This window comes from Schistocerca serialis, chromosome 5 (assembly GCF_023864345.2).
Source record: "Schistocerca serialis cubense isolate TAMUIC-IGC-003099 chromosome 5, iqSchSeri2.2, whole genome shotgun sequence".
NCBI classification, from domain to species: Eukaryota; Metazoa; Arthropoda; class Insecta; order Orthoptera; family Acrididae; genus Schistocerca; species Schistocerca serialis.
In genome coordinates, this window is record NC_064642.1 from 54,108,168 (window position 1) to 54,124,697 (window position 16,530).

Below are 16,530 nucleotides of genomic sequence, written 5' to 3' on the forward strand. Positions count from 1 at the left end.
GAGCTTAATCAAAACAGCCACAATAACACCTGCATTATAATCGACCTATCACCTGAAATTAATGCTTGAAATGCCTATAATAATAATAATAATAATAATAATAATAATAATGTACTCTGGAACGTAGTTCCAAAAAGAAGGGGCTTTAGGGATTAACATTCCGTCGACGACGACGTCTTTACAGAACATACAGAAGTCCTGACAGGGCATGGGTCGATGAAGGGTTCGGCCATATCCTCCTGAAAATAACCATCCCAGCTTTCGCCTAAAGGAGTGATACAGGGAGACCACAAAAATTCTAAATCGGCATGGACAGACGAGGATCTGAACACTGTTTCTCAAGAAAGCAAGTCTAGGAGCTTAATTTCTGCACCGCCTCACTTGGTGAGCAATAAAAGCGCTGTACTAGTTCCAGATTATTCTATTGTAAGATCACAGGCTAGAGCGAGCTGAATTGCCAAACCACTTTTTTCCCATTCTTAAACATCAACAGCATAAAAACCAATTTCAGATCTCAATTTTCCCTCTCCCAAGCCTAAAAACTAGACAACATGACTTCACTGCAGACGGCGAAACAAGCAGACACAACCCTAATTGAGTTTCTAGTTGCAACAGGTTTTTAATGGCAACTCAAACCAGGACTTCGTAGGTGCTCCGTGTCATATGCAACTAATCTACCATCAGTGTACCAATGATAAGGGTTGCAAGCTCCGATATCTGCTTATATGCAATTCATGTCAACGAGTGGAATAACAACAGAAAGAAGTTCAAACGCGTGGAATCTTAGAAACGTAAAATATTATACGCGCTAACGGCAAGTCCAAGCGTTTTTGTGTCACTTCTCAAATCTCTCACCTCTGGCGATATTTGTTAATGTGAAAAATATCGAGATCCACGGAAGTGGAATCATATTAAGATGTAGGCACTCCTATAACTGACTGGCTAAATCAGTCCAGAGGTCGGACCAAAGGCAGCCATCACCTCCAACAGCTTTACATTTCAAGATAGAACGATGTCCCCACAGATATAATGCGAAGGAAATCGGTTTTCCATAGATTTTTTTATTACTCCAAATTAGCCTGTCATCGCAAGTATTCATGAGAAGACTTTTTTAAGCTTGACTTTAAACTGCTGGAGATATCAATGAACATCAATATTAGGAACGGCATATCTACGCTAAACTCATGTTGAGCAAATATTATGAACTTCAGTAAATTCAATGATCACCATGACAAACGACGGAAAAAAGTGCACAAATCTGAGATATACGAACCTTAAACAAAAATGTCAAGAAATATTCCAAGGCGACATAAATATTAACAAATTAGAAACGGATAAATGGACTAGAGCCTCTAAAGCAACTGCCATCTCATGCAATCAACGTACCATTTAATCCAGTTTCTTTGAATCAGTTTCTGCTAATAATGGGACACTTATTTTGATAAGGCTATGACCTGCTCTTTAGAAATTTCTTTGACTACGTTAGTGTTCAGCTCCTTAGCGAAAAGACTTTAAAACGTTTCCCACTAAAGGAGATTCATTCAACTGAGTTTTCTTCTCCTCTACAGACAAGCTATGCACCGACTACCGAGCGCCTGGTGTGGCCCAGCTGCTCGGTAGATGGAGCGGTTTCTTTCGAAACTGCGACTCTGTCCTTCGTACCGCTCCCAGCAGTTTTTCATTTTACAAATGGAAGCCCGCCGGAGCGCTGCAGCCATAAATTTCAAGCTGATGGATTAAGTAAGGAACTGGTCTTAACCTAATTAGAAACAGCACTTCCTTAAGTGCAGACGATTATCTGGAGAATTTAAACGTTAGATATGGAACTACTAAGAAATGATCGGGACTGCGGGACATTTCGTCCTGTATTATATCCAACACACTGCTTCAATAGAACGTTCGAAATGCGTAGCTTATTTTAATTTACCTGTTCTCGGAACAGAAAGCAAACGTGCCGTAAAGCGCAGCGCTATAAATAAGCACTTAGTTTTAAATGTCGTGTACAGTATCTTGAAAACTAATGTAAAATACTTATTCCGCGCAATACAAATGTGGAATGCAACCAAAAAATCATTCCATTATCTATTTCGGCAACGTAAAATGTAATATCAAACCAACGTCTTTAAGCATGATGCCACATTTCTCATACTGTGACGAGAACGGAAATAAGATTAAGTCTTAAGTAAAAACCCACATAAGGATGCCTTATCATACTTTCCCTTCAAAACATATGATGGGTCATTTTGTGATAGAATTCCGAAGATCCGCGTCCTTGTCATCAGTCAGAGGTCGTTCACAGATCTGTTCAAATGCCACTCACGAATTATCACTGTATCAGAGACACTCAAACAACCTCAGGCGACGACATCACATCACTTACCTGTGACGCAAAAAATTATAGGACCAGTTGTCTTCTTGTGAAATCTGACTTCAAGACACGTATACAACAGAGAAACATAACGATCCCCGACTCACAAGGAAGACAAGAACACTCAGACTCTCAAGAACGACACGAACATAGCACATACCGTGTACTAACCCAGTTCCTGATACTCCGACTTACTATCTTTATAAAACTTTCGGTATTATCGTAGTCACCAGTGCAAAAGAACTGTTCATGCAGTGACAAGCACAATGCTGTGGAATTTGTGCTTCGTCCAAATGACCAAGTACGAATGAAAAATCAATTACTTTGCAAGTTACATTATCGAGTTAGAATTTTCTGCAGCCTGAAAATAGCGAAAATGCCCGTAGGGTATGTAGAAAGTTATGCATCAGTTTCTCATAGTTACGAGAGTATTCTATTGTCCACAATTAAGAAATATTATTTTGACACTAATGACAGCACTAATTAAAACTCGCCACTGGTCGAACTTTAGATCTGACTACGAGAGTGAAATGAAATGTGCGTCTGGCACTGTTGGCCGGGAGTCCCCGTCACTAGCTGTTCAGCGGCCAGGTTTGACGCCACTTTGGCGATTTGCGCGTCGACGAACACGAAACGAAATAATTAGCACAACATGAAACAAACAGCACCCCAGCGGAGAAAATCTCCGACCCGAAGGGGAATCGAAGCCGGAACCCTGCAATCTAGAGGCAGCGATGTAACCACTAGCCCACGAACTGCTGACACTGCCAGGGTAAGAACATGTTTCTCTATCAAGGCACAGAGACCATTCATTGCGTAAAAAATACGAATTTTGTTGACATATCCGCCTCCTGGGGCATTACGCTTTCTCAAACTTTTTCTTCTTTTTTTGCGGGAGCAGATTCAATTCCCGGAGTCCGATTCTGGCAGATATGCAGACCACCATCCACAGCTGCCATAATTACCTTTTTAACCAAACTCAAAACGTTTTTCCAGCACAGGAAGCCTGGTAAACAGTGTGACTATTCCAGCAATTTACACTTCTTGTTTTCCAATGAGAAACTATATTTCATTGTCCTGATAATTTTTTCTCATTTTGTAATTCACGACTCTCCTCACGTACTTACTTTCGTCTTGCTGGTCCAGAATTCTTGCGCATAACTTGTTAGACACTTTTTTGAGTCGCTCATGAGCAATGAACAAGAAGAACCGTTTTTGGATCACAGAAGACACTGACCTCAATATTTCCGGCAAATGAAATCGACTTTAGCAAGTTCCACGCACTGTTCTGAAAGCTGTTTCGTTTCTCGCGTGCGCTTGTAGACAACGCACAAAATCATCTACAGTCTTGAAAACGAGCAAACCAATTTTGAAAAAATTTGTTTTCGCATTTGCTTTAGTCCAATTTTAACAGTTGTGTCTCCCACAATGGGCACTTTCTAGTCGATTTTCATTTGCTGTTTAAGTTTTGGCATGTCCTACGCGCGTATCATCTTCCAGAGACATCCTGGTACTTTTCAATTAATCCATCCATTTCTTAACAAATGAAAATGGCGTTGACTTCTCCTAAATATTCAGCAACATTGGCTAACAAGACGTCAAAATGACAGCGCGAAATTCCATCTCCGTATGAACTAACACAGTGGGTATACTTATAAACACCGCAAACGGAACTGTCCCGCCAGACGACAGTAGCGAAACGCTGGAAGACTCGCAGAGGATCGACGAGTGATTGGGAGTTAACCGTGGACGTAAATAAACGTTAAACATTGCTTATAAACAGGTAATTAGATCAATTACTGTTCGAGAACGTTATTGGCGAGATATCATGGGAAACATCTCGCTCAACAGAGGGGTTTGACTGGTACGCGATAAATCCAGTCAGAGCACGTGATAAGGCGGCAGCGAATCGGAATGGTGTTTACAAGGTCTTTACACAGAATGGAAACAGCTGCCAATTAACAAAACATCTTAAATTACGAGTGCAGCCCCGGTATACTTAAAATACCACTAATGTATCTTGCTTATAAAACAAAATGAATCTCGGTGCTCATCATCACCGCGCTCGCCGCCAAAGCGCGCGGTGCAAGGTCATAACCGTAGGCGCGTGAGGCAACAGGCGGCCCGAGGGCCGACGGCTGGGGGAGACGCAGTGAAACACGAGCGCAGAGAAGCCCGATAGCGTAGCGGCTGCCTGCCGTACCAGGGCGCGCGCGGCTACAGCCGCCGCACCGCCGCCACGGACGGAAATTCCATCACATCAGGCGCGACACGGCTGAAGCTGACGCTGGCGCCAGCGGACCGCTGGCGCTCCCAACACGAATACTCCAGCTCTTACGCGCGCTCTTCTGGGAGAAGGGATCACTGACCAGAGGCAAACCACTTTCCGTACGTCTGTCTCGTGACAGGTACCGACTGAACGCTTTTCAATTTCCTGTGTGCTGTGCATCTTCCTTCACATAGCGATAACTTCGACAATTTATTCATGGAAAGAAAGAAAGAAAGAAAGAAAGAAAGCTGTACCATTCACAAGATGAATCCTAATACAGCCTAGTGAAATGAGGCTTTACGGAAAATACACCGACTGGCATAAGGGCAATGGATTGTTAGCGACAACGAAGCTACGGTAATCCCACGACCAGAAGCGACTATAACTAAGATCTCTGCGGTTTACAATATTTTGTTCAATAAGAACCAACTGTGTAAGCCTGTCTATACAACACAATGTACTTCCCTAATCAGATGAATATCTCACTCGTTGGCGATTAAGGCAGACCATTTATAGCGCCCCTCAGGCAAATGTGAAAACTGAACATGCAGTTTATGCTTATACGACAAGTTGACGTTTCAGAACTCTCAGTTCAACTTAACATTAATTAAAAAGGAACATGAACAGTCACAATCGCAAAAAACTTTTTATGAGGTTACCGGTTCTTGAGCAGTTAGCGTTCGTGGAATCATAGCGCCTGGTCCGTTCAGTGGCACCGCCTACCATCTTGGTGGGCAACCTTACAGAAAAAGAAATTTCTTGCAGTTGTGACTGTGAAACCTTCCCGTCTCCTCTATATCTCTTTTGTTACGCAACCTTCCCTTCTACAATAACCTATGAAACCTTCCCATAGGATTTCTATCTCTTGCTTAATAATAACAAATGAAATCTTCCCCTTGAAATTAATTCTCTTTCTTAATCTTCGCATACAAATTTAAATGCTGTTTATTAAAGTTATTTTCTGATTATTTCGACGAAACATAGAATGTGACGCCGTCGTGGCCCTCAGTCGTTACCTGCAATAACCCAAAACTGTTCCTTACCTTTTTTTTACTGTTACTGGATCGCCATCTGAGTGCTACATCGAACTACGACATGAATATACGTACTCTGTTTTACTATACTCTATTAGCTGCTGGTGGGCTGCTATAATAATTGGCTGTATTTATTACCAAAGCTGACGTTATTCTTTAACAGCAAAGCTGACGTTATTCTTTAATTAATTTGACTGAAGTTACGTAATTCATAGTTAAACTTTTTCTTCACAACAATAAAATTTTGCAAAGTTTTACGTTGATGGTTTTTGAGATGAATTATAATCAGTAATGCAATATTGCTGACAAAAATTAATTATATTCTGAAAATGATTCTTCAAATATTTACTGTTGGTAATGAAATGATTTTACAAACGTTCAAATGGGACTTACTTTTTACAATAATCTTACAACTAGCATTGCGCAAACATACCTTCAGTAGTCTCGAGTTTCTCAAAAAAATAATTCAATAATATTAGTTCCTCTTACGATAATAGTTAGATGATGTCTCTGTACATCCGTTTATAATCTCTTGTAAATCATAGCTGCTGGCTGGCAGGCACACCGCTCCTCTCAACCTCTCGTTTCAGACCTGCTACCGACTCGCTTCACATCTCGCTTACTACTGACTTCCTACGAACGCTAAAGTGCGGTCTCTCCTGCCAACAATACTTTGGTGCAGACATTCCCTGCTACCACAATTATTTCCAAAATGACAAATATTAATTACTCCTACTTAATCCTATTAATAAAATATAAACATCTTTCATAAATTGTGGTTTGACAATAGACAATAGAAACATACACGTCTTACAACTGTTCATCTTCATTTTCAAGTAATAAAAAAAAAAAACCTCTGTTCTCAAAGAGAATGTTCACGTAACCCGCAACTGTCAGCGTCCTTCGATAACTACAACTGGTGCCACAGAAGCCAGATGAATGTCCCCTGTGGCGTAACACTGCCCACAGCGGCCTGCGTCTGGGACGCGTTCCGTGTTTGGAGCCTGCATGAGGTCGTATCTGAACATAACTATCAACCTGGTGTGAGATACGTGATTCTTCCGATCGACAGACACGTTTCCACTGAGCCACTGTCCAGACTTCATGATCCTGTGCCTACTGGAATTGTAAATGACGATTTGGGTCAAGATGCGGAATCCCGTGTTCAACTATGTAAGTTGAACGGTGGCGCTCCTAAACTCTTATGCTTCCTGATCTGAAACAGTGCGCGGCCTGTACTGCTTTACAGAGAAGGGAAACCTCTGAGCGCGTTCGGTGACGAGTAGGCGTTACACTTTCGCCTACTCGTCGCTTCACCCGTCTTCACCCCAATTCAACAGACGCTACCGACAGTAGGAAGCGAGCTGCCGATCAGCTTCGCGTTTCCGAGACGCTCGCTCCCAGGCGGCGGGCCATATTCTGCCCTTGGTCAAGCTCGCTTCTGTCAGAGTTTTTCCCCAACAGCGGTTCGTATTGTCGCTTAATTACTTCTTCAAGTCGTCTTGCCTCCGTTCATACACTTTCCTCACCGTGTCAAATGCCGGGAACGCTACCGGCTGGCTTTCAAATTCGTACTGGGCAGTGGCCATGATCTTTTGACCCATGAGCGTCTGTTTCCCGTGTAGTACAAGGTATAAGCTGTTATGTCTGGTTGCTATCGTTTGTTGCGGACTGACTGCAGGAATTCGGGTAATTTCCAAGAATGATTGCCTATCGAAGTCGCGGGGTCCAAACAATACATAGAGAACGTGCGACTCTGGTGGCGGGCGTTGTGACCAATTATCTGTGATCGTCGTTTTTATCTGTTTTCCGTCATCAATTTAGTTGCTCTAAATTACATACCTCCGTGAATTATTTGTGAGTTGCTAGGAAATCTCAGACGATTTATGTCGTTAGTGAGTGGGATGTCTGGTGTTGTTGACGTTTCTTGGGCGGATTCTCTCACATGAAAAAAATCTAATTCCACGTTTATCCAGCGTAGAAAATTGTTCGACTTTTTGTCGCAAATATGGAGTACTACCGGACATGGAAAGAAGGAACTATGTACACTGTGGTGGTGCGAAGTGTGTAAAACTTCGTAAGAACAGTTTCGTTGCTGACATACCGTTTACAATTTCATTGTGGATAGTGTGGAAAAAGAACGAGTATCAGGAAGAATACATGGTTCGACTCTTCCAAATTATCCATCTAGACCACCGTAATGGACTTTCGCATGATGACAACACCGACGACTTGTAAGGTAAGTCGTCTCCTTTGCAATTACAATTATTTTTGTAACGGTCTTCTTTTGTCGTTGCTGTAGCGACCACCGTAAACTTACTCAAAACGCCCGCCACCAGGGTAGCATGTTCGATTTACGATCGCACGTTCGATATGTATCGTTTGGACCCCGCAACTTCGATAGACAATCGTTCTTGGAAATTACCGTAATTCGCATCACTAACGACAATAGACTGGCGAAGAGGAGTATGTTACGTGTAATCAATGAGCATAATGTGACTTCTGAAATTTTCCCGGCGTATTTCTTCTTCTAATAATTATTAGAAGAATGAGCATAATATTCGCAGATTTAAGTGAAGTGTGTATTATTTGTCTGAAAAAGACAAGGGTGTATTATTTTACGGAACAAGAACCACATTCAAGGTGAGTTTGAACGGGAAACTAGTAACTGGACAGCATAAACATTACGGCTTTTCAGTTACTGTAGGCTCCCACACGTTGCTACGCAACGTACAAAAAGGCGTAGAGATCCACTCAAAATTTCGAGTGAAGACACATACACATTAAGCCTACAGCATGGACTTCTCTGTTGTTGTGCTCGGCAAGGACAACGGAGAACCCATTCTCCGCAGCATAACTCTTCCGGAGTCGGCGACACCGCAGCTGGGGGAAGTGTTCTCGCAGCTGGATCTTCCAGCTGACACCACCCGCATCTACTGGAGGTACACGGCCGACGAATGGATTCCAGTCAAGGACACCATCACGCTGCAAGCAGCCATCAACCTGTCTGCTGAGAGGCGCTTTTATGCACTGTGTACGTGTTACAACAACAACTTTCAAAATTCGTTACCAGTAATTGCTGAACACCTCTGTTTCACTATTGAGGACTTACTTCCCCCTTGCTTTCAGTCTAACCACAATATCACACCAAAGGCGTTTTATGCGCCGTCAGAGCTTACATTACGTTGCATTAATGTTTAAAATGCGTAAAGCTATATTTAGATTACTGGTAAAACATCCTTTCAAAAATGCTGTGTCAGTTTGCTACCACAACTACTGCTTGCATTTTTTTTAAAATACAGTATAATCATATGAAAAAATTACTACTAGAATAAGGCCAATCGAATATAGTCACCACTGCATTAATAAAACGTGATAATGATTCCGTGATGTGTACGGCAATATTTAGTCTTCCATCTTAAGCGCTTTTTCACTTTGACGTCACGCTGACGTTCGCGAGCGGCACTTTTGTTGTGTAGGCGCTGCTACGTTTTGGTAAGGACTGAGCTCAGGAAAGAAAAAGAAAGAAATAAAGAAAGAAATCGCATGATGGGCTACATCCGCCCGTATTTACGCGGCAACTACTTTGACCTTGTCTTCAGCATCCTTACACAAGTCAGCAGTGTGGAGTTCTCCAAATACCTACGGTCGGAATCACAACATCGAGGAAAAAAAAACAACCATTACAATCACAATTTTATCGAATGAGGATTGCTTAGACAGTACGGGTTTTGGCCATCTTCAGACGGCAGCAGAAATTTCTATTCGAAAAACATTTCTACGGTGTTACAAACAAATTTATGTTAAATTTTTCGAGAAGCTATAATAAAAGCAGACAGTTTTTTCTGAAATACTACTGAGCCTATGTTAATTAAATACATGTTTGTTTATTACGTAATGTCACTCGTCCACAATTAGACGAAACTGCAAATGGTGTCACAGTTTTCCCTATTGTTACGATTCAGGATATTGCGGATTTCTTTAATAATTGTGTATAAAATACTATAGCAATGTTCTAATTGGAAGTAGTCTCGGAATTTACAGCATAACTTTTAGTAAGATCATGATAAATGAGTTCACTGAGCATCTCTCATGCATATTATTCGTCCTTGATACGCCTTTAACATCAATAAAGGAAGGAACACCACAATGAGTGAGACATTTCCAGACGTTTAGAAAGCAGTAATCTTTGGAAATTAATGTCCAGCGCCTCACGCAGTTCTGTAGCCAAAATTCAAGACATTGTTGTGAAAATGCGAATAGATGGCAGTCGAATAGCTATGACCCCTGTGCTGGGGCCATTTTGTTCTCTCATAATCGAGGCTGAATCTCAAGAAGAAAGCACACACTGATTTGTCCACCGTAAAGCCGTAAACAAGAAATAGACAAAAACCGTAAACAACACAACAGACTCATAACAAAAACCGCCACAGGTCGCGTATTATTTGCATTATCACCTGTTTCTATCTGCCAACAAGAGCATTTTCAGATATCCCTCGCCTGGTCAAAAGTTCAGAACTACATACGGTGGTGCTGGACGTACCTCTGAACTTTACAGTACCTCATAGGTGGTCCTAAACGCTGTATTCCGTTCAGGCGGCGACACAGATGAGGCACACGATGAAGAAATTCTGGGACAACTGCCAGCACCAGTTGCCTGCCGGTCGCATCCAGCCTACACCGTCGATGCAGCTGCAGCCGTCGCAGACATCTACACCCTGATCAGGTAACAGATGTGGCTATCAATCGCCAAACACTAAAACAGTTGTCAGCTCACGGTTGAGAATACAGGGGAGCAATAAAACCGCGCAGCACAAGGACAAAAGCCAAACACGGTAGCTGACCTTCCCCTAAGACACTTAAGTCCTTGCGCTAGGACACGCAAGATATAAGACGTTAATTCGCCTTTATCCCCCGCTGAGAAGTTGTTCGGGCCTGAATGGACTAACCACCACACGTATGACGAGTGATCAATTTATCCCGTTTGTATTCGACTAGCACTATACCTCATCAGAGGAGAAAAAGCTAACGTCTGCCACTGTCAAAGAGCACTTTACGCTTGCCTGAAATTCATTCAGTCACTACTATGAACCTGCGCTCTTGCGGAACTAATTTGAAGTTTATGTCCCTTGCAGATGTGTCGGGGCCTTGCACGTTTACAGCGTTAGCAGACCTTGAGGCTCAAACGGCCTTGCCTGTACGCGCGCGCCCCGCGACCCACTGGCAGGGGAATCCATCAGGCGGATTCGACAGCCAAGGTGCACGCGACACCAGTGAGGTCTTGCGCGAGGTCAGATCCACAACTTCCGCCGTCGAAACAGGTAGCGGTTTTTGGGTCATCGTTCTTCTGCACCCGGATTACTGAGTCAAGGAACGTCGCCGCTCCACAAGCTCACGCGTAGCGCGCAAGATAGATAGGTTCAGTCAGTGACGTACCAGTTCGAATGTTCTGAGGCAGAAACGTGGGCCGAACACTTTGGAAACTCCACTGAGTCCATACGGTACTGCTCTGACCTACATAATAACATAACGGCAAGTCTGTTGTCAGATACAGACATGGTTTCTGCTTCAACCTCAGTTCTATGCTCTCTGGTACCATCGTTCTAAGTTCGACAACTCTTCGAGATTAATTACAAAACAGGAAGAGCAAACGAATATAATTTACGAGACTCAGTTTACTAGGGATTTCTAGAATGATTGTAAGATCAACAGGTTTTCACCAATGAATTGAGGAACAGTGGCTCTTCGCCTGTATTTTCTCAGAAATAGAAGAGTACAGGCAGTTTAATCTGAATAGTGGAAAAGTGGAGGGAAACAATTATTGCCTTTCCTATTAATACAGCGTAATCTAGGGTAGAATTACTCAGAAATGTCATGGATCCATGAACGCAAGCTGCAATTGCAAAAGTAATATACAGACCAAACAAAACTGACTAAAAGGTTTCATTGACGAAAGGCTCATAATACCACGAAGAAAATTAACAAGGAAAAATATATTATCAGCATAGTGAAATGGTGACGTGGAAATGCACCAAGCACCTTAACAGCTAAGAAAATAAGTAATGCAACTGTGAAATAAAGTTGATGACACTACTACGGAAATGTGAATCTGGAAACTGTTAAACCATCTTTTTCTATATCCAATTTTAAGAATGGACTCGACATTCTGCTACTTTAATTTTTCTTGTTGATGTTATTTATGATTCATTCCATGTCTTTTTCTTATTGGCGTTATTTCAGATTCATTCCATGTATCGACGTGCCTCGAGAACCAAAGAAGAAGGCAGGGAAATCTTCAACAAGTGTGAAAACCTCTAAAAAGAAGTAGCTTCTTACTTAAGAAAACCTGCTGTATAAATAAAATCTTGAATTAACATGGTTCACCACCTTGAAATTGCAAAAGGAGATTTAAATGTAGCTGTGTTCCTTAGCCAAAGGCCCATGACCACAGGTATTCGTAACAGCATGGTTAAGAAGTACTTTATGCACTACGAAGTAGTATCCAGAAGTTTCCTCGTTTTTGCGCAAACAGTTACGAGTACACTAAAATACCACTACGTCTCCCTGTAGAACCTACAGAAAGGGCTTCGAGCTGAATGACTTGGCTAGTTGTTGGTGAACTTATTTAAACTGTCGTATTCCCATGAGTTTCAGACGGTTAATTTCAAAGGGCAGCTTCTATGTATAGAATTGTTTTAAATTTGGGAAAACCGCTGCACAAACGCACCAAATGTTGAGGCAAGCTTTTTAGAGAAAGGTTTAGGTCAAGACGATCCAAACTTTCTTTAAAAGGCTGTCAGGTTGACAAAGTTGGGTTTATGTATGTTATCCTGAAACTAAGCACCAACCGTCACAACGGGAGACACCTTCACCTCGGCCAAATAAGCTCGTCAAACCTGGAGTCAAATTAAGTTCTTTTTAACCTTTTTTATATTGACCAGACTGTTCATAAAGAGTGCTGATAGGTGTGAGTATTGCCTATCAGTTTAATAAGTCGCCGTTGAAACTGTGTAAAGAAGAATTTAAGGACTGACAGGAGCTGACCTCAGGAAAGACGAGTTTCAGTTACGGAGTAATTTATGAACACAGGAAGGAATAGCGACCTCCAAAGTTATCTTAGAAGAGAGTTTAAAGATGGCATTCGTAGATTTAGAGAAAGCGTTTGGCAATTCTGACTGAACTACATAGTTTGAAATTCTGAAGGCAGCACGGATAAAAAGACAGGAAGCGGTAAGTTACTCGAAAGCGAGAGGGGGAGGGCTATAGCCTATCGCTGATGTTACTCAATCTGTGCATTGATCAAGCAGTAGAGGAAACCACACAGAAATTTAGAAAGGAAATTACAGTTCAGCGAGAAAAAAATGAAAGCTATGATGATTGCTTTCGGAACTGTAAATTAAATTTTAAATTTGTGGTAAGGTCTTATGGGACCAAATTGCTGAGGTCATCGGTCCCTAAGCTTACACACTACTTAATCTAACTTTAACTTACGCTAAGAACGACACACACACACACACACACACACACACACACACACACACACACACACACACGCCCGAGGGACGAATTCTGTCAGAGATAGCAGAGGACTTGGAAGAGCAGTTTAACAGAATGAACAGTGTGGAAGGCGGATATTAGATGAAGTTCAACAAAAGTAAAACACGGGCAATAGAATATAGTACAATTAAAATCGGCCACACTGAATTAATTAGGTTAGGATATGAGACACTAAAAGTAGATTAATTTTGCTCTTTGGACAGCAAAGGAACTGATGGCCAAACAAGAGGCGATTTAAAATGCAAGCTGGTAATAGCGAAGAAAAGTTTCTGAAAGAACGAAATTTGAAATACCAAATACAAATTTAAGTATTAGGAAGTCTTGTTTGAAAGTATGCAGCCTTGAGTGTAGCTTGTGCGGAAGTGGACGATAGACAGTTCAGGCAAGAACAGAACAACAGAAGATTTGAAATGTCATACTACAGAAGAATGCTGAAGATTAGATGGAAGACGTAGTAAAGAGGTACTGAAATGATCTGACGAGAAAGAAATGTACGGCTTAAAGAAAGGACAGGTTGGGAAGGCATTCTGAGGCCTCAAGGAATCGTAAATTTGCTCACTGAGGATGTGGAAAAGAAGGGAGGACAGGTGCTATAGAGGTTCGAATCCTCTCTGCAGGTTCAAATGGATGTAGGCTGCAGCAGTTACGCACGAATGGAAAGACTTTCACTGCACTGACTAGCGCCGAGAGCTACATCGAACGAGTGTTCAGACTGAGTAAAGACAAATTTCCGAAGTTTAAGATACTATCCCGTATTACAATAAAAAGCAAGTATACACAAATCCCAGAATTAGATTTTCACTCTGCAGCGGAGTGTGCGCTGATATGAAACTTCCTGGCAGATTAAAACTGTATGCCGGACCGAGACTCGAACTCGGGACCTTTGCCTTTCGCGAGCAAGTGCTCTACCATCTGAGCTACCCAAGCACGACTCACGCCCCCTCCTCACAGCCTTACATTTGCCAGTACCTCGTCTCCCACCTTTCAAACTTCACAGAAGCTCTCCTGCGAACCATGCAGAACTAGCACTCCTGGAAGAAAGGATATTGCGGAGATATGGCTTAGCCACAGCCTGGGAGATGTTTCCAGAGTGAGATTTTCACTCTGGCATATGTAAAGCTGTGAGGACGGGGCGTGAGTCGTGCTTGGGTAGCTCAGTTGGTACGGCACTTGCCCGCGAAAGGCAAAGGTCCAGAGTTCGAGTCTCGGTCCGGCATACAGTTTTAATACGCCAGGAAGTTTTATGCACAAATTGTTACAGCGAAAGTAAGAATGTCCGTCTGAGACTACAAATTTCCGGATTATTGGCTTCTGCAGTGTAGTTTAAGGTCAATGGAAACTGCACCTAACTAATGCTTGACCCTACCCCTCCCCAATCCCCCGTTGAGGTTGATTTTGCGGGGAGGGATTGGGGGGTGGAGGGGGACCAAACGTACAGCACGCATGCTGTTTTATAGTAGCGCCCTAAGCTATGGGATGTTAGGGCGCGCGCAGACCGCCGCACGGTGTGACGCGGAGCACGCGTGAAGCACAGAGGGCAGGTAGCGCACCAGGGCAGCCCGCCTCGCCTTGCCGCCTCAGCGCCATCGACCCGGAGCGGCCGTCTGGGCTCCATGCACGCGACGCGACGCGCCAGCCCGGGCTATATTTACCGGTTACACAACCTGATTCCCTCAAGAGTTCTAATGGAATTAAACAGCCAGCTGTCCCGGATCGCTCCCAGGCGGCTCAAAGTTTCGCTTCGCTCGGCAGTATTAATATCTGGGGGAAATTCCAGTGTAGTGCCCTACCGCACCGGCACCGGATTGAGCTCGTACAGTATTCGGTCCTAGCTCACCAGAAGCATAAAAAACAGACTGTACTGCGTCGTTTCAAGAAATAATGGCATATGCATCAGCGTCTTCTTTACGACTACATTTATCATGCGGTCGAACATGGATTCATTAGCCACCCAATCACTGCGTCAAAATTAACGAAGGAAATGAGAGAGAAGAGATGAGTCGACGGTAGCGCAGTTGAAAGACTGCTTGGTTTTCGATTGGGGGTAAATCGACGAAATACCAAGCAATATTTTCACAACGGCTACCGCAGATGAAGATCTGCATGAAAGAAAACATAGCCATCAGAATGGGGAAATAAATAGTGTGAGCAATCATACGATACCTGGAATCTCGTTCCCTGACTACTACACATTTATCAGAAATCGTAGTCGCATTGTGATGACTGCAGGACAAAGGACCGCAATGCAAATAAAGTCAAAATAACAACAATCTACAGAATACACAGGTTAGACAACGAAGCACCATCCATCCGCTGGTCGTAAAACACATGGACTCTTCAATGACACTGCAGTTAACTCTACGTTATTTGAAGAGTCGAATTCCTATTAAATAAGGCAGAATACATACTACCGTACTATACATTTTTAGGGCAGTTAGCCTTATGCATCTGTAAGTGAATCTTAGGAACACTGATGATCTGCTATATCACTGTAAGACTAAGGTACAATTAAGGACTGGGAAGTGAGCGGACAGGAGCTGCAGCAGTGCCGCACAACAAGGAGATTGTACAAAATTACTGGAAGATGCCACGACAAAGGACGCCGACGCATTACAACAGAACAGAAGGAAGATCTAGCTCTTCCAAAGAGAATGTTAATCACCAAACTGCACTTAGGTTTCGCATACTACATTTATAATTTCACGCTACCGGCACTGCTGGGTCTGTTGACTTACGAAATCGAACACAACAGAAGTTTCGGCTATAGGGCTTTGTCCTCGCGTTTCGCCACGTGCAGACTGGCGTAGCCTCACTACTTTGAAGCCAGGGTGTTCCACATCTGCATCCGGGCTGTGCAAGACACTATACGCCGAACGTCAGATTGTACCACCCTCCCCACCCCACTCATGTATGGTGCATAGGACCAACACTGCGCAGGTAAAATTTCGGTATAACCCAGATTTTTTTTTCCAAATATACAGTCACCGTCACTGCACGAGATGCACGTGCGACTGAGTGACGTGTTCCCTGGCTGACCTTAGTAACTCCGCTCTACGAATTTTCAGAGTAAACCTTTCTAGGTGGTCTTTTCTGTAGCATCTCCTGTTGCTATTTGTTGATCGTTTCTCCCTTCCGTTAAGCAAACTTTATAACGGTCCTAGGCTAGTTACGAATATTGAATGGCCTGTCGAACGATTGTTTTGTCGGCAAATTAATTGTCATCCAATTCCTCTGGTAAATCCGGTACCTGCCATCCATTGACTAGATTTATGTGCTATTTTTACTGTAAGTCTTTCCATACA

The 16,530-nt window shown here is 42.8% G+C and overlaps 1 protein-coding gene across 8 annotated transcripts in view; it reads right to left on the reverse strand.

Moving 5' to 3' along the window:
• The window catches only part of LOC126480948 (ras-specific guanine nucleotide-releasing factor RalGPS2), a 365,602-nt gene that overhangs the window by 35,174 nt on the left and 313,898 nt on the right, over positions 1-16,530 (reverse strand). The window lies entirely within an intron of this gene.